Raw genomic sequence first — 26,395 nt, 5'->3', positions numbered from 1 at the left:
TGAAATGAAAATATTTTTATAAGATAGTTTCTAAAAGGTGATTGTTTTATATCTATCAGCTATATATAGTGAGCTTGCTAAAGCTAAATTGATTTCCATATATGGCTCTGACCCTCCTGATAGTCAAAAGAAAAAAGGAAACAAAATTAATTCTAAATGCGTCGTATCATCTATGTTGAATCTTTTCAAATTCCAGTATGATTTAAGAGTCCTCCAAGAATACTGATGCCTCATAAACTTGAAGGGTCAAGACATCAGAAGTGAGTCCACTCTCATAAATCCCTTAAAATCAGCCAATATGGTATGGAATAAGTCTTTCCAACAGGAAAAACAAAAACAGGAGTAGAATTGGTGGAGGACTGGAGATTTTTATGTTAGTGTTTCTAGGTACACTCATATCTTTCGGTAAATTATATTTGTTACGTTAATCCCATTCTCTTTTTTAATATAGGAAAGCTAACAATTGGTATCTATGAATTGAGAGAGTAACCTGCACTTCTTTAAATTCTATAACAGTTTTGTTAACATTAAGTACTTGCTGTACTACTTTATGCCAGTCACTAGGTTTATCATCCTCATAAAAATACCATGGTAAGAGCTCAACCAGCGAAACAGAACCACTGGGAAATATATATTAAGAGATTTAGTACAAGGAATTGGCGTGTGCAATTTTGGGGCCTGGCTCGACAAGTCTAAAAGCTGTAGGGCAGGCAGTCAAGAAGGGCGGGCTGGAACTCTTAGACATGAGCTGAAGCTGTAGTGCACAGAGGCACTTTCTTCTTCAGACAAGCCTTAGCTCTGCTCTTTAAGGCCTTGTACCTGATTGAATCATGCCCACTCAGATTGTCCAGAATAATCTCCCTTATTTAAAGTTAAATATAGACTTTAATCACATCTACAAAATTCCTCCCCAGGAACACCTCAATTAGTGCTTCGTTCACTAACTGAGGTCTGTAGTGTAGCTATCAATACACTGTCACGTAAAACTAACCTTCACAGGCGAGTACTTTTATTGTTGTAATGTCCCAGATTCAGAAAACTGACTTTGAGAAAGTTAAATTGCTACAAGTAGTAAGTGATGGAACATGATTTGAACCCAACCTTATCTAACCCCAGAGCCCATACTGTAAACTCCAGATGCCAAACAGGAAAATTGGCAATTGACCATTTACCTGGTAAAGAAATGATTACCGCACACATACGTGGGCACACATGCCCACACCCACCCACGCCCACTACCACCACCACTATACAGCTATTAATGTAAAAATGATAAAAAGAATATTTAGGACATTCGAATGAATTTTTTAATATCGTGGAGATCGGCCAGCATTTTCATTAAATCAGGTTAATTTTCTTTTTGGAAGTCAGGGAAAAATGATCTGTTCATTATGAATTAAAGTAATCTTGGAAATGATTTGGCAGTCAATCATCATTTCGTAAAACTGAAATAAAATGTCAAGAGTAAACTATAAAAGACAATGGGATCATTCATAGTAATTACTGTCAGTTTAAAGTGAAGAAAACAGAATATGATTTCTGTCATTATTAGAATTAGGTAGTAAGTGAACTACAAATGTGAGTCTGTAAAGTATTCCATTTAATTTATTGGATTTCTGCATATTGGATTAATAGATGAGTGGCAGAAATTTGTAAAACAGTCATTCTGACACCTTTAGCACATAGATTAGGCAATAGCAGGTAAGGAAGTGTTTATTATTTTATTATTACTGATTGAATTTGTGATACATTTTATTCTTCTGTGTATATTCAGACATAGTACTCTAATTTACTCTAACTCTGAAATATGTACCTACTTTGAAAAATAGGAGAGGCTAAATGGAGAACACTGGTTTCCCACAGAGTGCCGGCATAAGGACACAGAAAAAGAGAACAAAATCAGAGGTACAATCAACCAAAAACCCTGTGAAATGTGGCTTTTTTCCTAAAGTTACACGTTTTCCAATGACACATTATTGTAACTTGCTCTAAAGTTTAAATCATTTGTGCATGCTTTGTTTCATAATTTTACCATTTTACTTTTACTCAAATATCAGAAAAATTCCCAATTAGACCAAATATGTCTTGGAATAGCATCCCTGCTTTGGTTACCTTCTCTGAGAAGTCAACCTTATATAAAAAGCAAGACAACGTCCTTCCCTACAAACGTTCACTTTCTTTACACTAACTCTTTGCTCAGCATGAGATATTGCCCATAGACTGCAAGAAACTTCTATTCTTTCTGGTTCCCAAATTACCATACAATGCTTATATCCTATTACTTTCCAACACAGACATCTTCTAGTCATACTGGGCTATTCAATTCTCGTCATAATTGTCCTACACATTCCTAGAGCCATACCTCTGTTTACACTGTTGGCTTAATAGTCTCCCTTTTCTTCATCAAATATCGGAATCCTGTCCACCTCCAATTCCAAACCTTATGAAATTTCTTCTAGTCTGATCTCTCCTATCACTAAATTCAGATAGGAGATTACATCTGAAAGGGGCTTAACAATAACTCTAGAGCTAGAAAAGAGAAGACTATAAGGCCAGTATTTTTTGTATCCCTTGACTCTGTGAATGGCACCAACATCCACTCAGTTAGAAGTTTTGGTAGTTATCTGTAATTTCTTCTTCCTAACTCCTGGGAACTCTTTGGATCCAGTGATAGAAGAGGATTTCCAGCATTGCAATTTGTTTGTTTTATCCGCTGAGACACTATGTAATATTTTATTTGAATAAAGGATTCCATGGATCAAAAAAAATCTGAAAGGAGCTTGAAGATAACAGGTACTGATTCTTGATTCCCTTCTCTCATAGTCAAGTCAAATGATCTATGTCCATGGAGATTATGCTTGAAAACTTCTGGCAAAGGGGAACTCATTACTTTCCAATGAGGTACAACTTTTGGACAGTTTTGAAAGGTAGAAAGTTCTTATATTAAGACTTGCCTCGATGTAACCATTATCATTTTTTCCTTACTCTCCTTTTCCTTGATACTAGACTCTAAACTTCTTCATAGCAAGAATAGGTTTTTATTCTCCAATACCTAGCACAATACTGGGCATGTTATATATGTTAAAAATATTTTTTTAACATCTTTATTGGAATATAATTGCTTTACAATGGTGTGTTAGTTTCTGCTTTATAACAAAGTGAAACAGTTATACGTATACATATGTCCCCATATCTCTTCCCTCTTGAATCTCCCTCCCTCCCACCCTCCCTATCCCACCCCTCTAGGTGGTAACAGAGCACAGAGCTGATCTCGCTGTGCTATGCAGCTGCTTCCCACTAGCTATCTATTTTACATTTGGTAGTGTATATATGTCCATGCCTCTCTCTCACTTTGTCACAGCTTACCCTTCCCCCTCCCCATATCCTCAAGTCCATTCTCTAGTAGGTCTGCCTCTTTATTCACATCTTGCCCCTAGGTTCTTCATGACCATTTTTTTCCTAGAGTCCATATATATGTGTTAGCATACGGTATTTGTTTTTCTCTTTCTGACTTACTTCACTCTGGATGACAGTCTCTAGATCCATCCACCTCACTACAAATACCTGTTTCGTTCCATTGTATATATGTGCCACATCTTCTTTATCCATTCATCTGTCGTTGGACACTTCGGTTGCTTCCATGTCCTGGCTATTATAAATAGAGCTGCAATGAACATTTTGGTACATGACTCTATTTGAATTATGGTTTTCTCAGGGTATATGCCGAGGAATGGGATTGCTGGGTCAGATGGTAGTTCTATTTTTAGTTTTTTAAGGAACCTCCATGCTGTTCTCCATAGAGGCTGTATCAATTTACATTCCCACCAACAGTGCAAGAGGGTTCCCTTTTCTCCACACCCTCTCCAGCATTTATTGTTTGTAGATGTTTTGATGATGGCCATTCTGACTGGTGTGAGATGATATCTCATTGTAGTTTTTATTTGCATTTCTCTAATGATTAATGATGTTGAGTATCCTTTCATGTGTTTGTTGGCAACCTGTGTATCTTCTTTGGAGAAATGTCTGTTTAGATCTTCTGCCCATTTTTGGATTGGGTTGTTTGGTTTTTTTTATGTTGAGCTGCATGAGCTGCTTGTGAATTTTGGTGATTAATCCTTTGTCAGTTGCTTCATTTGAAAATATTTTCTCCCATTCTGAAGGTTGTTTTTTTGTCTTGTTTATGGTTTCCTTTGCTGTGCAAAAGCTTTGAAGTTTCATTAGGTCCCATATGTTTATTTTTGTTTTTATATCCATTTCTCTAGGATGTGGGTCAAAAAGGATCTGGCTGTGATGTATGTCATAGAGTGTTCTGCCTATGTTTTCCTCTAAGAGTTTGATGGTGTCTGGCCTTACATTTAGGTCTTTAATCCATTTTGAGTTTATTTTTGTGTAATGTTGTTAGGGAGTGTTCTACTTTCATTCTTTTACATGTAGCTGTCCAGTTTTCCCATCACCAGTTATTCAAGAGGCTGTCTTTTCTCCACTGTATATTCTTGCCTCCTTTATCAAAGATAAACCCACGCACATATGGTCACCTTACCTCTGGGCTTTCTATCGGGTTGCACTGATCTATATTTCTGTTTCTGTGCCAGTACCATACTGTCTTGATTACTGTAGCTTTGCAGTATAGTCTGAAGTCAGGGAGCCTGATTCCTCCAGCTCCGTTTTTCTTTCTCAAGATTGCTTTGGCTATTCAGGGTCTTTTCTGTTTCCATACATATTGTGAAATTTTTTTGTTCCAGTTCTGTGAAAAACGCCAGTGGTATTTTGTTAGAGGTTGCATTGAATCTGTAGATTGCTTTGGGTAGTAGAGTCATTTTCACAAAGTCGATTCTTCCATTCCAAGAACATGGTATATCTCTCCATCTATTTCTATCATCTTTAATTTCTTTCATCAGTGTCTTATAATTTTCTGGATACAGGTTTTTTGTCTCCTTAGATATGTTTATTCCTAGATATTTTCTTATTTTTGTTGCAGTGGTAAATGGGAGTGTTTTCTTAATTTCACTTTCAGATTTTTCATCATTAGTGTACAGGAGTGCAAGAGATTTCTGTGCATTAATTCTGTATCCTGCTACTTTACCTAATTCATTGATTAGCTCTAGTAGTTTTCTTGTAGCATCTTTAGGATTCTCTATGTATAGTATCATGTCATCTGCAAACAGTGACGGCTTTACTTCTTCTTTTCCAATTTCGATTCCCTTTATTTCTTTTTCTTCTCTGAATGCTGTGGCGAAACCTTCCAAAACTATGTTGAATAATAGTGGTGAGAGTGGGCAACCTTCTCTTGTACCTGATCTTAGTGGAAATGGTTTCAGTTTTTCACCATTGAGGATGATGTTGACTGTGGGTTTGTCATATATGGCCTTTATTATGTTGAGGAAAGTTCCCTCTATGCTGACTTTCTGAAGGGTTTTTTTCATAAATGGGTGTTGAATTTTGTCAAAAGCTTTCTCTGCATCTATTGAGATGATCATCTGGTTTTTCTCCTTCAATTTGTTTATATGGTGTATCACATTGATTGATTTGCATATATTGAAGAATCCTTGCATTCCTGGGATAAATCCCACTTCACCATAGTGTGTGATCCTTTTACTGTGCTGTTGGATTCTGTTTGCTAGTATCTTGTTGAGGATTTTTGCATCTATGTTCATCAGTGATATTGGCCTGTAGTGTTCTTTCTTTGTGACATGTTTGTCTGGTTTTAGTATAAGGGTGATGATGGCCTCGTAGAGTGAGTTTGGGAGTGTTCCTCCCTCTGCTATATTTTGGAAGAGTTTCAGAAGAATCGGTGTTAGTTCTTCTCTAAATGTTTGATAGAATTCGCCTGTGAAGCCATCTGGTCCTCAGCTTTTGTCTGTTGGAAGATTTTTAATCACAGTCTCAATTTCAGTACTTGTGATTGGTCTGTTCATATTTTCTATTTCTTCCTGGTTCAGTCTCGGAAGGTTGTGTTTTTCTAAGAATTTGTCCATTTCTTCCTGGTTGTGCATTTTATTGATAGAGTTGCTTGTAGTAGTCTGTTAGCATGCTTTGTATTTCTGTGGTGTCTGTTGTGACTTCTCCTTTTTTATTTCTAATTCGATTGATTTGAGACTTCTCCCTTTTTTTTCCATAAGTCTGGCTAATGGTTTATCAATTTTGTTTATCTTATCAAAGAACCAGCTTTTAGTTTTATTGATCTTTGCTATCATTTCCTTCATTTCTTTTTCATTTATTTCTGATCTGATCTTTATGATTTCTTTCCTTGTGCTAACTTTGGGGCTTTTTTGTTCTTCTTTCTCTAATTGCTTTAGGTGTGAGGTTAGGTTCTTTATTTGAGATGTTTCTTGTTTCTTAAGTTAGGTTTGTACTGCTATAAACTTCCCTCTTAGAACTGCTTTTGCTGCATCCCATGGGTTTTGGGTCATCGTGTTTTTTTTTTTTTTTTTTTTTTTTTGCGGTACGCGGGCCCCTCACTGTTGTGGCCTCTCCCGTTGCGGAGCACAGGCTCCGGACGCGCAGGCTCAGCGGCCATGGCTCACGGGCCCAGCCGCTCCGCGGCATGTGGGATCTTCCTGGACCGGGGCCCGAACCCGCGTCCCCTGCATCGGCAGGCGGACTCTCAACCACTGCGCCACCAGGGAAGCCCCCTGGGTCATCGTGTTTTGTTGTCATTTGTCTCTAGGTATTTTGTTCTAGAATCATGGTATCTAGTATATGCTAAGTTGTGTAGTCCCAATAAAAATTTGGGTCTTTCTTGATTGTGCTTTCCAAATTCAGTATTGATGAATTGACTTCTGATGTAGCATTAAGAAGTTATTCTCATAAATTAGAAGAATTAAAGTAAGCTGCATTGGTGCTTTCTCATTAGGAAAAAAGAAGACTTGCTGGATGCTGGTGCTTGGATATGTAAGTAAAAATGTGCAGCTATTTTTAGAAAATGTAGTACTGGGACTTGGATGAAAGCAGTTTTGCAGGTTCAGGCTCAATAGTTTTCTATCTGTACAGAGCTGTTCACACACTCAGTATAGGAGGTCTGTAAGGAGACTTTAAATATCATCTATTCTGAGTCCCTCCTTTTACAGGTGAGACCAGTTGGTGAAGTAACTTGCCCAGGGTCCTGAGTGGCAATGACAAATCATATTTCCTGAGGCTCTGTTCCTTGCTCTTTACTGAACTTTAGAGGTTGCAAACTGGTAATGGACCACTGATAGTTGTGTTTGGCCAGTAGAGTAGATTGTATTGTTGATCACAGATACTTGCCGCCTCTCGCTGGGAGAGGACTAAACTCCTCCTTCCCATTAAAGTCAGCCTTGGCCACGTGACTCGTTTTGGCAAATGGAATGTGTGCAGAGGTGATGTGCGGTATTCCCGAGAGGAGCTATAAAGCATGAGATAAGTACATAGTTTCAGTGCATGATTCACCAGGTTTTCTTTTTCTTCTGCTACGAGTTTATCAATATTCTAGATAGAAGTAGAATATAGCAGTAGCTGTGTCAGCCTGAGTCCCAGACGAAACATGATGTGCAGCAGATATACAACTAACCTGTGATGGGATTATAATGTGGGTAAGGAACAACCTTTCGCTGTAAGCTGAGAATCTGGGGTCATGTGTAAATACGGTATAACCCAGTCAATCCTAACTGCTACAATCTACATCATTAAAAAAAATGAATCAGTGACTGACGTTTGGAAATGTTGAGAATTAGCAGAAAGATCCAGACCTCAGATTTCTGATGAAAAAGTGGTAGGGGTGACACATTTGGCCAACCCGGCACACATTGGCTGGGGCTGTATAGCATCTATCCCTTAGGAATAGAAGCTAATGCTGTAGTTTACCCCCAGCATCCTATACTCCCTATTTGTATCTTACACCCATCCATCTTTTTCTTCAGTTACCTACATTACCTGTCTGGCCCTTGTAAGCACTTGAATTTGCCACTCTGGCTTTATATCAAATTTTCCCACCCCTCAGCAAGAAAATGCTAGAGGCAAAAAGAACAGAGGACTGAACACGGAACTTTAGTTAATACCCACCTGCATGGATGAGATAAAGAATCAGTGGGGAGACATTTAATGACTGGTTAGAAAAGGAAGGAGAACCCCAGAATTGGACAGTTACCAAAACAAACAAAACACGAGGAAGAGAGGAGTCAGGAAGGGGGGATGGTCAACCTCAGGGAAAACTACAGAGTTCAACAATAAAGACAGTGATAAGAGCAGGTCATACGTGACCTTTGAGAGAATAATTGCCATGTTTTGACGATCATGGAAGACAGAAGATAGGAGATTAAGGAGCAAAGGGCTGCTGAGAAAATGGAGGTGTTGAGAGAAAAATTTTCACAAGTTTGGTATTGAACGGAAGGAGAAAAATAATTGATTTCTAAAATGGCAGCGGAATCAAACCAAATGTGTTTTTTTCCCACTTCTTGTTTTGGGGGACAAGGGCAAGGGGCGACACATGTTTGAAAAGCATTGGCAAAAGCGCCAGTAAAACGGAACCAGGTTATTGAGGGAACAGAGTTTGAGAGGTGGCTAAGAGTAATGGATAGAGAACATGGGTGAAGCAGCTAGTTTTGGAAATAAAGGATAACAGACCTGCATCTAAGTCTGTTAGTGTGCAATATGGGGTCCTAATGAATCATCAGTAGTAACTCAGAAGAAAGCAGTATCTGGGTCCCATGGTGGGGGTGGGGCAATGGAAGAATGATGGCCTTGTCTAGTATTATTAAGTCCACTTCACAAGTGGGGACATTTAGGCTCAGGGAAATTAAACAGCTTAAATTTTTTATTGAAGTATAGGTGATTTACATTATGTTAGGTTCAGTTGTATAGCATAGTGATTCTGTATTTTGCAGATTATGCTCCATGATAGGTCATTACAAGGTAATGGATATAATTCCTTGTGCTATGCAGTATATCCTTGTTGCTTGTCTATTTTATATATAGTAGTTTGTATCTGTTAATTCTATACCCCTATCTTGCCCCTCCCCCATTCCCTCTCGCCTTTGGTAACCAACCGCTAGTTGTTTTCTATATCTGTGAGTCTGTTTCTGTCTTGCATATATTTCCATTTGCATTACTTTTTAGATTCCATATTTAAGTGGTGTTATACAGTATTTGTCTTTCTCTGACTTATTTCACTAAGCATAGTATTCTCTAGGTCCATCTGTGTTGCTGCAAATGACAGTATTTCATTCTTTTTATGACTAATATTCCATTGTATATATACTACATGTTACTCCAGTAGTCTGTTGATGGGCACTTGGGTTGCTTCTTTTATTATAAATAGTGCTGCTGTGAACATTGTGGTGCATGTATCTTTTCAAATTAGTGTCTTCATTTTTTTTCTGGATATATATCCAGGAGTGGAATTGCTGGATCATATGGTAGTTCTATTTTTAGTTTCTTGAGGAACATCCATACTGTTTTCCACAGTGGCTGCACCAATTTTCATTCCCACCAATAGTGGGGATGAAACCAGTGAAAAGGGTTCCTTTTTCTCCACATCCTCCCCAACGTTTGTTATTTGTAGACTTTTTGATGGTGGCCATTCTGACTGGTGTGAGGTGATACCTCACTGTAGTTTTGATTTGCATTTCTCTAATAATTAGTGATGTTGAGCCTCTGTTTATTAAATGGCTTAAAGTTATATAGTCAGTTACTGAAGGCAACCTGAATGTCAGGTGAAGGAGTTTTGACCTGAAGGCAGCAACGAGTTACTGAAGGTTTTGAATAGGGGTGAGGTTGTGGGAGTTACGTGGATGGGGTAAGGAGATGATTGTATGACAGCACTAATGCTTCAGAAATAGGAGTGGCAAGAGCCAAGATAGTAAGCCAGGTCAGCTATTCAGATATGACTAGATGAGAGGCATGGATACTATTGATAGCAATCAGACTGAAAAGGAAGGGATGGATGGAAGAAATATCAGGAAGACAGTATTTCTAGAGCTTCATGACTAGCTGGAGATGGAGGACTAGAGAAATAAAAGAAATGAAAGAGATAAGGATGATTCCAAACATATTAGTTGGATTGTTAGTGGAACCGTTTACAGATAAGAAAATCAATGTTGGCGTGAACAGCAGCTTGGATTAAGACTTGCTGGATGGCGATGTCGCGACGCGTCAACAATGGCGGCTGCGCCAACAATGGCGGCTGCGTCAGCGTGAGCGGGCCTCCGTTGTCACGCGGTTTCCAGACGTTGCAGCGGGGCCCGCAGTCATCTTAGAATCGGCCGGCGGGGAGGACAGGACACCTGTGCCCGCTCCCGCCGCGTTGTGGATCGAGCGGCGGTGTCAAGACCCAGCGGGGCGAGCCAGCGTCCCTTCGGCCTCTTCGCTCTCCCGGACACTGCACCTGGGCTGAGTCGGCAACATGAGCGGCAACAACTTGGATGAGAACGACGAGTTTGATGAGCAGTTGCGAAGGCAAGAATTGTACGGAGGCACTGAGGACGGCGACAGCGAGAAAGATCCCGGTGGAGAAAACGATTCTGTCCAGCAGCAGCCGACTGACACCCCATACGAGTGGGACCTGGACAAGAAGGCTTGGTTCCCCGAGATCACTGAAGATTTTATTGCTACATCTCAGGCCAATGATGGCTTTTCCAGCGATGCTGCGTCTAGTTCTACTGCGAATGTCCAAGATGTCAGCGCCAGGACTGCAGAGGAACCTCCGCAAAGAAAATCCCCCGAACCCAGTGATACCAAAAAGAGGGGAGAAAAGAGAAAGGGTGAATCAGGATGGTTTCATCCTGATGAAAGCAGAGACACAAATGTGTATGTTTCTGGTTTGCCTCCAGATATTACAGTGGATGAATTTATACAGCTCATGTCCACGTTTGGCGTTATTATGACAGATCCTCAAACAGAGGAATTTAAGGTCAAGCTTTACAAAGATAATCAAGGAAATTTTAAAGGAGATGGACTTTGCTGTTATTTGAAGAGAGAGTCTGCGGAACTTGCATTAAAACTTTTGGATGATGATGAAATTAGAGGCTACAGATTACATGTGGAGGTGGCAGAGTTTCAACCGAAAGGGGACTGTGACGCCTCAAAGAAGAAAAAGAAGTGCAAAGACTACAAGAAAAAGCTGTCTCTGCGGCAGAAGCAATTGGATTGGGAGCCTGAGAGAAGAGCTGGCCCATCCCGAATGTGCCACGAGCAAGGTGTCACCATCAGAAATATGTTTCACCCTTGCACATCTCAGACGGATGTTCAGGAAGCCGCAACTGAAATGGAATTTGAAGAACCTACAGATGAAAAGAAGTTTGAAAAAACAGAAGTTGGGGGACACCTTGAAGAAGCTGCTTCTGAAAAAGATGCCAAAGAAAGTGGCCCTGAAAAAGAGGCTGAAGAAGGCTGTCCCCAAAAAGAATCTGAAGAGAGCTGCCTCGAAAGAGTGTTTGAGGAAGGCTGTCCCAAAAGAGCGCGTGAAGACGACTGCCCCGACAGAGAGTCCGGAGAACGCAGCTACGAGAAAGAGCATGAAGAGGGTAGTCCTAAAAAAGAGTCGAAAGAGAATGGTGCAGAAGGAGAGCCCCAAAAGAAGAGACTCAGAACAGATCCTGATGAGAACGGCCTTGAGAAAGGGGGCTCTGCGAAGGAAATTAATGCAAACATTCTTGAAAAAGAGGTAGAAGAAAATAATTCTGAAAAATCAGAATTCGAAGGTGACAGCTCTGGGAAAATGTTTGATGAAGGCGGCTCTGAGAAGGGGTTTGTCCAGGAGTCAGATGAGAAGGAAGAAGATTCCGATGAGAGAGGGACTGTGGGTGATTCAGGGGATGTTAAGGAGGAAGGGCCCCTGTCCACAGGCAGCAGCTTTGTCCTCAGTAATGAGGATGACGATGAAGACGATGAAGACGATGATGACGTTTAATCCCTTAAACTTGCTTTGTAGGGTGATTCCTCCATCTCCGTCTTGCCTCTGCTCCAGGGTAATTACTAGTAGTGTTACATGAACGTATGCATGGAGGTAGGATGCCCTCAGATCAATGCAGTGAAGTGTCCGTGACTGTCTGTACTGGCCCATTTTAAATATATGTGAACAAGACAACTGGATTCTTGTCTTTTGTCATATTTGTTAAGTGCATGCAGAATAATATTTTTTAAAGTATTCTGACTGAAGTTTTTGATATTCAGAAATCAGAAATAAGTTGTTACTATGCAGAAACAGAAAATTAGACCTGAGTTCAATTGCATTTTTCATTCTTGCTATTGCTTTATCCATACTAAAGTTTGGTTTTTCTAAGGACCTGAAAAATCCCTGTAGGAGTCTCCTTGCTTCAGCTTATGATGTTACCACTGATGTCCCCATTTCCCCTCTCTAAACCAGAACATGTTACTAAAACTTAGGAAGTAAAGAACACTTTGGAGTTTTTCCCTGCCCGGTCCTCGCAAGTTACTTTGATTTTTCTTTTCTACCCTCTTGCCATGAAAATTGAGTCTTAAACGAGCAAAAGTAAACTTCCCACGGTCCACAGCTTCCATTACTGAAAATACAGAGGAAATCAGAATTCTCCCGTGTACTGTTTGGGCCCCTCTAGAAGCTGATTAAAGTTACAGGACCTTTACCCAGAAAAATCTATGCATGTACTACACAATCTTTTGTATACAGTTTGGGGTGGTTCATGGATCCCCTGGAGTTTAAGAACTTGTGTCATGCATATTTCAGATTTTTGCTTTTGATTTTGTTCTAGAATCATGGTATCTAGTATATGCTAAGTTGTGTAGTCCCAATAAAAATTTGGGTCTTTCTTGATTGTGCTTTCCAAATTCAGTATTGATGAATTGACTTCTGATGTAGCATTAAGAAGTTACTCTCATAAATTAGAAGAATTAAAGTAAACTGCATTGGTGCTTTCTCATTAGGGAAAAAAAAGACTTGCTGGATGCTGGTGCTTGGATATGTAAGTAAAAATGTGCAGCTATTTTTAGAAAATGTAGTACTGGGACTTGGATGAAAGCAGTTTTGCAGGTTCAGGCTCAGTAGTTTTCTATCCGTACAGAGCTGTTCACACACTCAGTATAGGAGGTCTGTAAGGAGACTTTAAATATCATCTATTCTGAGTCCCTCCTTTTACAGGTGAGACCAATTGGTGAAGTAACTTGCCCAGGGTCCTGAGTGGCAATGACAAATCATATTTCCTGGGGCTCTGTTCCTTGCTCTTTACTGAACTTTAGAGGTTGCAAACTGGTAATGGACCACTGATAGTTGTGTTTGGCCAGTAGAGTAGATTGTATTGTTGATCACAGATACTTGCCGCCTCTCGCTGGGAGAGGACTAAACTCCTCCTTCCCATTAAAGTCAGCCTTGGCCACGTGACTCGTTTTGGCAAATGGAATGTGTGCAGAGGTGATGTGCGGTATTCCCGAGAGGAGCTATAAAGCATGAGATAAGTACATAGTTTCAGTGCATGATTCACCAGGTTTTCTTTTTCTTCTGCTACGAGTTTGTTTATCAATATTCTAGATAGAAGTAGAATATAGGAGTAGCTGTGTCAGCCTGAGTCCCAGACTAAACATGATGTGCAGCAGATATACAACTATCCTGTGATGGGATTATAATGTGGGTAAGGAACAACCTTTTGCTGTAAGCTGAGAATCTGGGGTCGTGTGTAAATACGGTATAACCCAGTCAATCCTAACTGCTACAATCTACATCATTAAAAAAAATGAATCAGTGACTGACGTTTGGAAATTTTGAGAATTAGCAGAAAGATCCAGACCTCAGATTTCTGATGAAAAAGTGGCAGGGCTGACACATTTGGCCAACCCGGCACACATTGGCTGGGGCTGTATAGCATCTATGCCTTAGAAATAGAAGCTAATGCTGTAGTTTACCCCCAGCATCCTATACTCCCTATTTGTATCTTACACCCATCCATCTTTTTCTTCAGTTATCTACATTACCTGTCTGGCCCTTGTAAGCACTTGAATTTGCCACTCTGGCTTTATATCAAATTTTCCCACCCCTCAGCAAGAAAATGCTAGAGGCAAAAAGAACAGAGGACTGAACAGGGAACTTTAGTTAATACCCACCTGCATGGATGAGATAAAGAATCAGTGGGGAGACATTTAATAACTGGTTAGAAAAGGAAGGAGAAACCCAGAATTGGACAGTTACCAAAACAAACAAAACACGAGGAAGAGAGGAGTCAGGAAGGGGGGATGGTCAACCTCAGGGAAAACTACAGAGTTTAACAATAAAGACAGTGATAAGAGCAGGTCGTACGTGACCTTTGAGAGAATAATTGCCGTGTTTTGATGATCATGGAAGACAGAAGATAGGAGATTAAGGAGCAAAGGGCTGCTGAGAAAATGGAGGTGTTGAGAGAAAAATTTTCACAAGTTTGGTCTTGAACGGAATGAGAAAAATAATTGATTTCTAAAATGGCAGCGGAATCAAACCAAATGTGTTTTTTTCCCACTTCTTGTTTTGGGGGACAAGGGCAAGGGCCGACACATGTTTGAAAAGCACTGGCAGAAGAGCCAGTAAAACGGAACCAGGTTATTGAGGGAACAGAGTTTGGGAGGTGGCTAAGAGTAATGGATAGAGAACATGGGCAAAGCAGCTAGTTTTGGAAATAAAGGATAATAGACCTTCATCTAAGCCTGTTAGTGTGCAATGTGGGGTCCTAATGAATCATCAGTAGTAACTCAGAAGAAAGCAGTATCTGGGTCCCATGGTGGGGGTGGGGTAATGGAAGAATGTTGACCTTGTCTAGTAGTTCAGAGAAGGTCTGTTCTCTCTGGTTACAGTCTTGAAGGAGGAGCAGACGGGCAGTGAAGGATCTGATGACTGAGAGACTGAAAGCCATTTGCGGCAGGAACCCGAGCCATGTGCCCAGATAGAATCTTGGTGCCTTTCTGGCCCCCTTTTCTGTCAGTTCTGCAATTGCACTAATAAGAAATGTCTCTTTTCTCACATAGGTTAATGAGTTTGAGAAGGAAATAAATACAGTTTATGATGATGGCAGGAAGGGCAACGCAAATGGCAACTGAGAAACTTGAAATGCAACTGAGGGCTTTGAACTTCATTTCAAGAGGCAACTGTACCACTCATCAAATAGCACCCTCTGAAGAAGGAATATAGAATGACAAAATATGCTACATTCAGTCATTTTCAGCCTGTGCTCCTAGACCCCCAGGAGACCCTCTTGGTGGTCTGCATGCTGGGCCCTTATACTATTAGTGTTTACAATATGTCAGTGTCTATATTTCTATTAATGACATAAATTAGGGATTTACTTATGCTACATTAGCATCTCATTATCATGCTTGAGTTTGGACCAAAAAACAACAACTGACCTATAGATCTTTCCTGTCACACAGCAAAGAGAGAGAAACCACTGTGCATCATGAGGTTCGTGGAGGCCATGCTGTCTTTCCCACTACAACCACAATGAGAGTATTGCCAAGGAATGAATTTCTAGTGGAGTCTTAGTGGAGAATGAAAGCAAATAGGACAGTAGGTTTTTTTCCTGCCTTAACAAAAGCATCAGCATTTATGCTGCTATAGCTGGTAAACTCTGTTTCGTGAAGGCACGTCGATGGGGAGGGTACTTGGGATAGATTCTGATAGTAGGTGGCCCATAGGTTCATTTGCCTTGGAAGAGACTGGAGTATAGAAACAAAATTACACTCATTGCCCCATTCTTCTGGGGTTTCAGTTACTTTTCCATTACTTCATCAGGTTCATTTTCTGAATTTTGAATGGGGTCAGAATATAGAGAGGGGATTGATAGTGTGGTGGTGGGAAATGTGCTGCAGGAGGGAATGTGCAGGGAGGAATGGGACTGATTCTTGGACTGTAGAATAAAAATCAAAGAGAACGAGTAGTTCTCAACTCTGTTTAAGCTACCTTTGTTGTATCTTTCTTTGTCACTAGGCTACACTAGGCACAAAAGTTAAGAATTAGTACAATGGGCAAGACTCATGGTCTGATCAGCTTATTCTTCCAACTATGACAGTGACACTAAGGACGTGCTATTACAGACCTTTCCTGACATCAACTGTTTTTCTTCATTACATGAACATTACAAACTATATAGTGGTTCAAACAGGAGACTGAAAAATCCAGGGACCTCAGGGGTGAGTAGGAGCTGGTCAGCGGTGGTGGGGTGAGGAGAGGAGGTTGTATTCTGGACAGAGAAAAAAGCATATGCAACTGCCCTGAGGTGGCAGAAAGCAGCAGACATCTGGGGATGTGAAAGAAGCTCAGTGGAGCCTGGTGAGCACATGGGAGGATGGTATCAGTGGAGACTGAAGAGATAGGCAAGAACTGGAAGCCTAAGAATATCCTTTGTGGGACACAGTGTCCCGGGTCCCGTGAACGTTCATTGAAAGCAAGTTCATATTATTAGCGGTATTATACTAGAAAGTCTCCATATTCTCGAGCTTATGTTGTACTGTCACTCGTTTGAGCATTCATTCGACAAGCATATATCGAGTATCTACTGTATGCCATGTTCTTTGGGCCAGAGTTGTATACCTCCCAGACTTTTGTAAATTACAGGCTACCACTTAAGATGTGGTCACTTTGTCAGTCCTGTCATGATAGAGTCACATTTAGCTTCTTTTCATTATTATTATCTTGGGTATAGTATTGACGGTTTGGAGAACAAGGCCCAATGTCAGTGAGTTTTGCTGCCAGCAATCTGGAATACATCTTCCACGGGTGTCCTTAAGCTCCTGGTGGGCAAGAGCAAGAGAGGGAAGAAAACTAGAGCTGTGTCTTTGTGCCACTGAAGCAGCATTTGGGGAGGTGTTAGGCTTAGTTCTCACGACTCTCTTATCCTCAGTTCTATGAGCTTTGACGAGGAGCCTATAATTGTCATGTTGAAGACTGATGGATGCCACTTTTTTCTTTCTCTCTGTTTCTAGCTTTGCTTTATTTAGACTCTGTTTTTTTTTTTCACCTACTGCCTCTTTCCATTTTTTCCCATCTCTTTTATTCCATTATCCTAGCTGTCTCTCTGAGAATGAGTACCAGGAGTAAAGACTCTGCTCTCAGTAGCGGGGAAAGCAGAGTGACTCCTATGGGCTAGCCCTGACCTAGGAATGAACCTTTACAGATATCTTCATCTTCATCCTCATTCACAAAGAGCACTTATGCTGAAGAAATGAAGTCAGTGGCAAAAAAGTGGCTTTCTCATCTGGACACCAATTTAAGAAGCTTTCTCCACATACTCTGGCCTTCATTGATCTCACCTTTCTCTGTAGTGTATACTTCATTGAATAAGAATCATAAGATTTATTTCTTCATAATATATTGTATTGGGATAGTTTCCAATTCTTTAATAGATGATGATTTTGTTACCCTAACAGGATAGGACTGTAAACTCCCACTGGAAAGGGACTATGACCCTACTTAATTTCTATCACCGTTAGAATTGAGCAGAATGGCAGGCATACAGTTTAGCCATTCAGTGGCACTTGATTGAATTAATGAGACCTGTCATATTATTGTACATAGAGGAAGACCTTTGGATTCCTACCTGCCTTTCAGAGGGTAATAGAATTTTTGATAATAATTCTTCCATCGTCACCCTCCCTCATTTGTCTTTCTCTTTGTAAACCAGTGAGGCGGCATAGATTTAGATGAAACATCCATTTCTTCATGTCAAATTCTGTCCCTTTGTGTGGCAGTTTCCATTATACAAGTATGCCTTTGCTTTGTCTCTACATCAGGGCAAGTGAAAGCCAGGTAACCAACATGAGTGGTTGTATCCCTTTTTTGTTCTTTCACCCTCTGAAGCAGCCCAGGAGGAAGAGAGGACAATAATGTAGGAGGACAATAACATGAGAAAGTTGGAATATGGTATAAATGAAGGGGACAGTTGTCATTTGAGGCTACAGGTTAATCCATCAGGTCTTTGGATTGTTGTAACTAAATGGCAAGAGCTGAGAGAGGAGCTGTGTGTGAAGATGAAGACATTCCCTGGTTTTGGCAGCCTGTGCTTGGTAAACCAAGATAAGAGATTGAGTTGCTGATATTCCCATTGAAAAAATTGCATGAGATTAGTAATGGAGAAAGAGAAAGGGCTTAGAAATCAAAGAAATGGGAAAGGAAATGTATTTGTTTCCTATGGCTGTTGTAACAAATTACAACAAACGTGGTGGCTTAAAAAAACACCCATTTCTTATCTTACAGTTCTTGAAGCCAGAAGTCCAAAATGAGTCTCACTGGGATAAAACACGGTGTGTATAGGTCTGCATTCCTTTCTGGAGGCACTAGGAGAAAGTCTGTATCTTTGCTTTTTCCAGCTTCTTGAGGCTGTCTGTATTCCTTGGCTTGTGGTGCCCTTCCATCTACAAAGAACCGAGTAACCATATATGGACAAACTTGGGTGCTAAGTCTGTAGATGACATAGGAGACATGGGCCAGGAAACACTGAATGAGAGCCAATGCCCTTCTAAAGATGTAAAAACTGTTATGTAAATATTATCAGAAACAGATACCTTAAGAGCCTAGTCATGCTATTTAAAATAATTTCGTTATGATTTATAGTGCATATGAATACATCTTGCTTCGCACATGCAGTGTGTTTGCATTAGAGTTCTGTGACTTAAGATGTAGTATAAGATAAAGTCCATGTAAGCAATTTTGTAAATGTTTTTACATTTAGCTTTCTAATGCCAAAGCTAATTGTTTAATATCTCCTCTGTCCTCTGCTTCATGTCCTTCTGTTTCATTCTGGGCCACTTCCATCCCTCCCTCCCTCCCCCTTTCCTATTTTTTCCTATTGTTTTTGGTTCCTGTGCTTTTCATTTTGTCCTTCTACTGACGTCATATAAGTTTTTAACTGAGCAATTCATAGAATAAATAGAGTCAGGTCCAGCATATATACATTTTGGAGGCAGAATTTCTGTTTTGGGAAAAAACCCTTCAAATTTAATCCCATGCTAGTTAGATTTCATGTTTATAGATAAAATTTTAATGGTTCCCTGTAGCCAATCTCCTAGAGCCCCTGTATGTTTTTACTCTTTCTGTGCTTTGACATGTGACCAGCTTGGAAAAAAATAGCTTTTTTTATATAACTTGTATGACTTTTCTCTAACATACTTTGGCCAGAGCTATGGATTTGATTTTCCCATGGACTGTAGTGTAACTCTAGTTCATTACTCCAGTCAGTGCTCTTTACCCTGGAGGTTATTTTACAGAAGTTCTTCAGGGGAACCCCCCCAAAAGTGACTAGATGTATACTCGCTTTCCATGTCTGCTATTAGAGAAAGAATTCCTGAGTTTCCGCCCTACTGATGGTGGGTCAATACTCTCATCTTTGTACATGAAGGAAGCCTCACAGCCAGCCCTATAGACAAAGAGTGTTTTCATTGTTCATCTTATTCTCTACTAGTCCTTCTTTCCCAGGATGGCCTCATGTCTCTCAGAATGGCTAACAAAGAAATATGGCTTTAAAACTGAGCATAGCTGCTAATGACTTTATGATCCTAAGGCAAAGTTGTCTTTGTACCATACGAGCTTGGCTGTGATTTGATAGTCTGAGGTGTGGTGATGAGGAAATGGATGATGGCTGTTTAAATCTGTCCGTGTGGCAAACTCAACAAGGTTGAGTATAGTCTGGTGGTTAAATTTTTGGTCTCTGGACTCATGAAGAGTTGGATTAAGTTCTAACTCCAACACTTACTACCTTTATGTTGTTAAACAAGTTACTTTACCTTTTTGAGCTTAACTTTCTACATAAGTAGTAATGTATATCTTAGAAGGTTAACTGAATCACAGGGAGATTGTCGTTGAAGGCTGTTTTCCCTAAGCAAGTGGGCAGCTGCCCATCCAAAAAATCTAATAAATACAGAGGCACATTGTACATCAAACTGAAATAGGGCAGCCTAGTGTAGTGGCTAAAAGGATGGATTCTGGAGCCTGATGCATTGGATTCAAATCCAAGCTTTATCATTTAATAGATGTGTGGCTTCAGGCAACTTATTTCATCTTGTGGCTCCAGTTTTCTCATTTATAAAGTGGGAATAATGATAGTACATACCTCAAAAGCTTGGTATGAGGATTAAATGAATTAATACAGCTGTAGCACTTAGCACAGTGCCTGGCACATACTAGGTGTTCAAGAAGGGCTATCTCCTCTTATTATTGATACAAGTGTTGTTAACACTACTACTAATAAGTAAATAAGTAAAGATGATAGATGTAGAGATTGGGATAAAGGATGATACCTTGGTCTCTAGGTTAAGCAACTGGTTCTGTAGTGGTACCATTTATTGAGATGGAGAAAACTGGGAGAGGAGTAGACTTGGGCATAAGTCTGGGGAATGGCAAAGTTTAGTTTTTGATGTAAATGTGAGGTGCCTGTGGAATATGAATATAAAAGTTTCAAATTAGGCAGTTTTTCTACAAGTCTGGGGTTCACAGAATTATGGACCAGGGATATACTTTTGAGAGTAGTCAATATACTATATTTTTAAGATTATGATACTGGATGACATAACCAAGAGAGAGAATTTAGAAAGAGAAGGAATGAGGGGGTCCAGGATCAGTCTCTGGGGGTATGGATAATGAAGAACCAGTAAAGGAGATTAAGAGGTATGGCAAAAATAAAAGAAGGAAACCTACCTTTTAAGTAGGTTTCAAGAAGGAGGGCATTGTCAACTGTATAAAATGAGGGCAGAAATATCCGTTGAATTTGACCCTTTTGAGAAGTTTGGTTATGAAGAAGCATAGATTAATGAGGATGATAGCTGGATGTGTCATCAAGGAAGGATCTCTTTTTTAAAATATCGAAAATTCTAGCACATGTTCATATGTCAGCAGAGGTGATCTGTTAGAGAAGGAGAGATCAAGGAAGAGAAAACAGGAGGAGATAGAATCCAGAGCATAAATGGAGGGGTTGGCCTTTGACAGCAGCAAGAACACTGCCTTTATTTCTGTGAGATAAAGCGCATAGCACAATGCTTGACATATAGTAAATGCTCAGTAATTAGTAGCTGTTATGCTTGTTGTTTTTGTTGTAAGCTCAAGAGCCATGCTGACTTGGACGTGGAAAAGGCAGTTTGAGTATGCTCAGAGCCCAAGCCTTAGTGGAAGGAAAGCCTGGGTAAGGAGTTGGCATTTAGGGTGTGCTATTCTAAACAAAGACCCAAGAAATGTGAATTTTGAGATATAAATGCATTTGGCTAGGTTGCCCCACCTAACCTAGCCATATTTTTTATATCAGGGGAGGGTGTGAGGCACCTCTGATTATGACATGGACGAAAGACAAGGTACTTTTATTTTATCAAGTATACTGCAAAGACGTGGCTCTGAGAAATGGGCAGATTGAGCTCCATTGAGATTCACTGATCAGCATTTCTCATAGTGCGTGTTGTCCCTGTAACACATGTAATTAAGGAGAAAGTGTTCCCATCCATTATATTTACCTCAGCAAAATGTGCTTCCATATGATGACATTAAGCAGTAAGTGCTTTGTGTTTTATGCTGTATCTATGATGTCATTGTCTGTGCTCTCAGTACAGTAAGCTCAAGGCGTTTTAGCTCTTATTCCTTTAGAGACAAGTACCTTTTGTTAAGGGCAGATTTTTCCCAGCATCCTGAAATGCCTTTTGCCTAATCATCTCTGAGCCTAAATGCAAGCTTTGTGATTTTTCAGAAATGCTTCAGAATTTCCTATAAATGTGTGCTTTTTAATTCTTTCTTCAAGTGGTCTTTATGCAACCGATAGAAGTCTAAATGTTTGATTGGTTTTTTTCACCCTATGGTTTTTAGATTAAAAAAAGAGTTTGATTGGTATTAGATATGAAAGATAGAATACGCTTTAAAACTTTCAAACTGTTATTTGAGATCAGTATTAGAGAGAGAGGCTCTTTCAACAACTATCTGTTGTCCTGGTTAAAGTGTATAAGAAGCTACCTGGCCAGGAAATGGGCTGCATTGGTTTTGAACCTGCCTTGTTATTGGTACCCTATGTCTGTTCTCCTAAATACTGAGCCTGGCCCTTTGGTTTCTGTGAATTTCCAGATTCCTGCATATTTGCCTTAGTCTCTAGGATTTAGACCTTTCTAGTTCCCATATCTTTGCTTGGTCTGGCCTGTCATGCTTTGTCCTGTGTGTTTTCAGACATGTGTGTGCTTGCCTGGTTTAATTCACTAACTTTTCTCAAATGCTCAATCAGGTATGCCTTCTGACTTTTGATCCCGGGGCTGATCTCTGTCCTGGAGTACCAGCTTCTTACCTTGGCCTCCATGTTATACTGTAACTCGCAGTACTGGCATTGAGAGCTGAATAAATCACTGGTCTGACGCAGTACTGCATTTCTGATTTTCATAGCAGTAGTCATAGAATGTAAAGGATGCTATGCTTGATGTTTGAATCTCTGGGGTTAAATTCTGGCACTACCAGAAACTCACTAAATGTCTATGAGCAAATAGCTTAGCTTCTCTGAATTCAGTCTCTTCTTCTGTAAAATAGGAATAATTTTTGCTTCATTCATTTTTGTGAGGATAAAATGAGAAATAAGATATCATATGTTGAAAAAAAACCCTAACATGGTAACTAGCACATGTCTGTTAAATCTGATATTTTCATACACAATTGTTTCATTAATTAGTTTCTTTTTATAGGCAAGTACTTTGTTTTCAGAGCAAATACTAGCCCATAAGTAAAAAGTATCAGTGACAAAAGTTTCCTGCTTAAAAGTCAGAAAGACATTACCACACAAGTTCATTTTAACAATGATCCCAAGTTTCCCAATTAATTTATCTTCAATTCTTATGTATTCTGATCACCAATTGCATTATGTCCCTTCTGAAAACAATTAATATGACAACTTGTAAATTTCTTGCAGAGAAACTGGATATTCAGAACTGAACAAAAACATGACAGTGATTATAAGAACAAATATTTGTGTATTTGGTGGTGAAGCTTTTTGTTATCCAAGAAATAATTTGAACTTTTGTCCATTTATAAGATGTGATTTGCTTATGTTCAATGTACCATTCATTAAAACAGCAACATAACATGGCATTTTAATCTATATATTTTTGGTGAAGTCATGCTATTGAAATACAACTTCATGTGATTAAAATGATTGCTGTCACATTATCTAACCATAAAGAAGATGGGAAAGTAAATCAGCTCTTTTAGAGTACTTAGTGCATAGAGACGTATTTAATATACAGCCTTCTGTTCAATGTTCAGGGAGGCAAATATCATTATTCCTGATTTACGGATGTGAAAACTGAAGCTCAGAGAAGTTGAGTAACCTGTCTATGGTTATACAGCTAGTTCAGAGTGTAGCTGAGATTCGAACTCATGTCTTCTTTATTCCAGTTCCATGTGTCCTTTTCACTACTTGAGGTAAACTACTACTGTCTCCTGATGCCAGAATGGTAGGGAAGACCCTCTGTACTTGGAGCTGTTCAACGGTTAATCCAATTCCTGGCAGTGAACACATAAAACTGAGTGTGAAAGGATAGGTTAGTAAGGGAACAGAGAACGGGCAAAGGCTGAATAGCTCACGTTCAGAGGCATGTTGTATTCAGCTAATTCATAAACACTGCACATTGGACCTGCAGGTATGTAAAACTCAATGATTACAACCTCCCATCTTCAAAAAAGGGAAGGTCAGTGTAGAGGAAGTATATCATATGTGGAATGAATCTGTAAATCATTTTGGTGTCACGTCATTCCCATTACTGTCTTACTAGGGGATGGCAGCAGTGTTTTTTACTCAGTGTGTGCATGTGTGCAATTGTTTTCACTGGGAAGTAAATCAGCGATGCTATAGTCTTATGACCCTAAGAGAATTGTATAGGTATTTAATGCATTTATCATGCATCCTACAGATAACTTTGACCAGGACAATTCAGCCATCAGTTTCACTCTTCTTGTTAACATATACGACATCCATAATGTTATAGCGCAGATCAGATTTCGTATTTCAGCTCTTCCATTTTTGTTTAAGTGTCCATGATCAATTACTTAGTGTCTCTGGATCTCAATTCCTTCTATCAAATAGGGCTAAGACTACCTTATAGATGTATAATAAAGAGGAAATGAGGAAAAATAGATGTACATATTCCCTTATATTCTGTTAAAATGTTACATGGAGATGAATGAAAGCCAGTTCCATTGCTGTTAATGACAACACTCTTGTAGTAGCTTATGTTCCAATAGCTCTGCACTGCTCACGGAAGCTATTATGTGTGTATGTATGTGTTTTGTTTCCACATCTAGACTACTTTGCTCTTGAGGACAGGGAAAGTGTCTAATAACATTTTTGTATCTCTAGGGTCTTTCATAAGTATTTAATACATGGCGGTTGCTTATAATGATTACAAAGTTTGTGCCTACAACAACAATATTCAGATCACCTTTCTTTTTTGTTCCACATTCCATTCCATAAACTACCAAAGCTGATGCAGAGATGGAGCTTCTTTAGGCCTTCTCATTCATTCATTCATTCATTCATTTATTTATTTCCATAGCTCTTTGCAGTGACTATCCTAGAAAAGTTATATAGTTATATTTTGAAGATAATTATTAAAATTTTAAACTATCTTTACTAGGTATTTTGTCTGCAATTAATGAAAGCTATAGGTGGGAGTGACTTTGATTATGTCATCTGGTTTGACTAGTAGCCTTTTACTGCAAGAGTAGTTTATTGAAGACATTTTTTTTCCAAAGATGGAAATTCCTATTTAAATAGCTAAAATGAAAGATTCTTAGTAAACACGGTATTTTAAAACTAGCTAACTAACAATTATCAAGTAGTATTATGTGTCAGATTCTATACTAAGTCCTCTGTGCACATTAAATTATTTAATCTTCATAATAACTCCGTGAGGTAGAATATTGCTGTGATCCACATTTTACAGATAAAGAAACTAAGGCACAGAGAGGTTAAGTAACTTGCCCAAGCTCACACAGCTAACATGGGCAGGGATTCACACATAGGTGATCCAATTCCAGAATCTGCTCCTAGTTTCAAAATTATGCTGCCTCTTACTATACCTTGGTACTAGGTTTTTAAATGAAATGAACTCTGGCTGTCATTATCATTGATTCTGAAATATTATGCATTTATTCCAGTTCTTGGTCTCATTCATAGACCTTAATTAGGATTTTTCCTTTATAATTTGCTTTGCTTCTCTTAGCTTGGAATCCAAAACTTTTGTTTTGTTTTCTTTTGTTTTTACCAACTTTGCATCAAAATCCATTGCAGGGATGTGGAATGTTCTCATCACAAGAAAAAACTGTAAATATGTGTGGTGACAGATGTTAACTGGGCTTAACTACGGTGATCACTTTGCAATGTATACAAATATTGAGTTATTATCTTGTACACCTGAAACTAATATAATGTTATGCTAATTATACCTCAATAAAAAAATCTATTGCAGTTAACTTTCTTCATGTGCTGCCTAATTAAAATATTCCACTTTGACAGTTCCTATATTTTAAAGATATGTTTATAAATATATATTTATCCATCCACATTTTCTGATATTTTCTTGCTATTCTGCCTATGTGAAATTGAAGCTCACAGATGTCTGTCTCATGGAAACTTGACATTGACATGCAGTTAGATATGCAGTCAAAAGAGAGCAATTTAAAATTTTTTTCTTCAAAAGTATCTCTTTGTCTGTCTGACTGTATAGGAATCTGTCTGCTGTGTTCAGTGTTATTTGACATTTCTATACAATGTGTTAGCCTTTTATAGCCTTGGCTACATACTGTTTTAGAAACGCACTTGTCATATGAATTTAAAAACCAACAGATATGTATTCCTCCCAGACAAAAGATATTTTGAGTATAAATGTAAAGTATTTTCATCATAACATTTGAGCAATTCCTTTGGTTTCCAGACACCGAAACATTAAACATGTCTATTCAACTCCAGTTGCCTTTTATTAAGCATTATGATGTTTTCAAAAATATTATTTAAAGGTAGCTAATATCTGATATTTCAAGCCCCAGTTGTTCATTATGGAATATTTGATTTTGTCTACTTTCACATTTGTTTTTCTCTTAAACTCGAGTCTCTGTTCTTCTTGGTATGTCTTTCTGAGCAGGAAGACTGAAAACAAAAAGGAAGCATTTTCTGAGGAGGTGGCACAGTTTCTTTTGAGAACTTGATGTATAGGATGGGTAGCTTTCTTTCCCATACTTTATGGATATTTTCATGAAATAAATTGCTTCTTTCATAGGATAGGTTAGAGCTCCTGTTCTTTAGGTATTCTGACTACAGTGAAACCTTAAACTGGAACATTTCAGTTTGAAATGAATGCTTATGGAAGAATTTCTTGAGGTTCACTAAAAAAGTACTTTTTCCCCCTTTCCTTCAAACACATAGGAGTAATTCATTTTCACCTCAGTCTGATTTCTGTTTCTGCTAATCCAGCTCTGCCTTGGATTTCAGTGCTTTAAAGGTGCATC

General features: G+C 39.1%; 1 protein-coding gene and 1 pseudogene across 1 annotated transcript in view; both read left to right on the top strand.

The window, feature by feature from the left end:
- Nucleotides 1-26,395, top strand: part of IL1RAPL1 (interleukin 1 receptor accessory protein like 1) — a 671,741-nt gene that overhangs the window by 186,167 nt on the left and 459,179 nt on the right. The gene's annotated exons all lie outside the window — the stretch shown is intronic.
- On the top strand, nt 10,358-11,863 carry LOC103069059 (HIV Tat-specific factor 1 pseudogene; annotated as a pseudogene).

The sequence above is a fragment of the Lipotes vexillifer genome, unplaced genomic scaffold (assembly GCF_000442215.2).
Source record: "Lipotes vexillifer unplaced genomic scaffold, Lipotes_vexillifer_v1.1 scaffold784, whole genome shotgun sequence".
NCBI lineage: Eukaryota > Metazoa > Chordata > Mammalia > Artiodactyla > Lipotidae > Lipotes > Lipotes vexillifer.
This window is presented reverse-complemented; position numbering and strand designations above follow the sequence as displayed.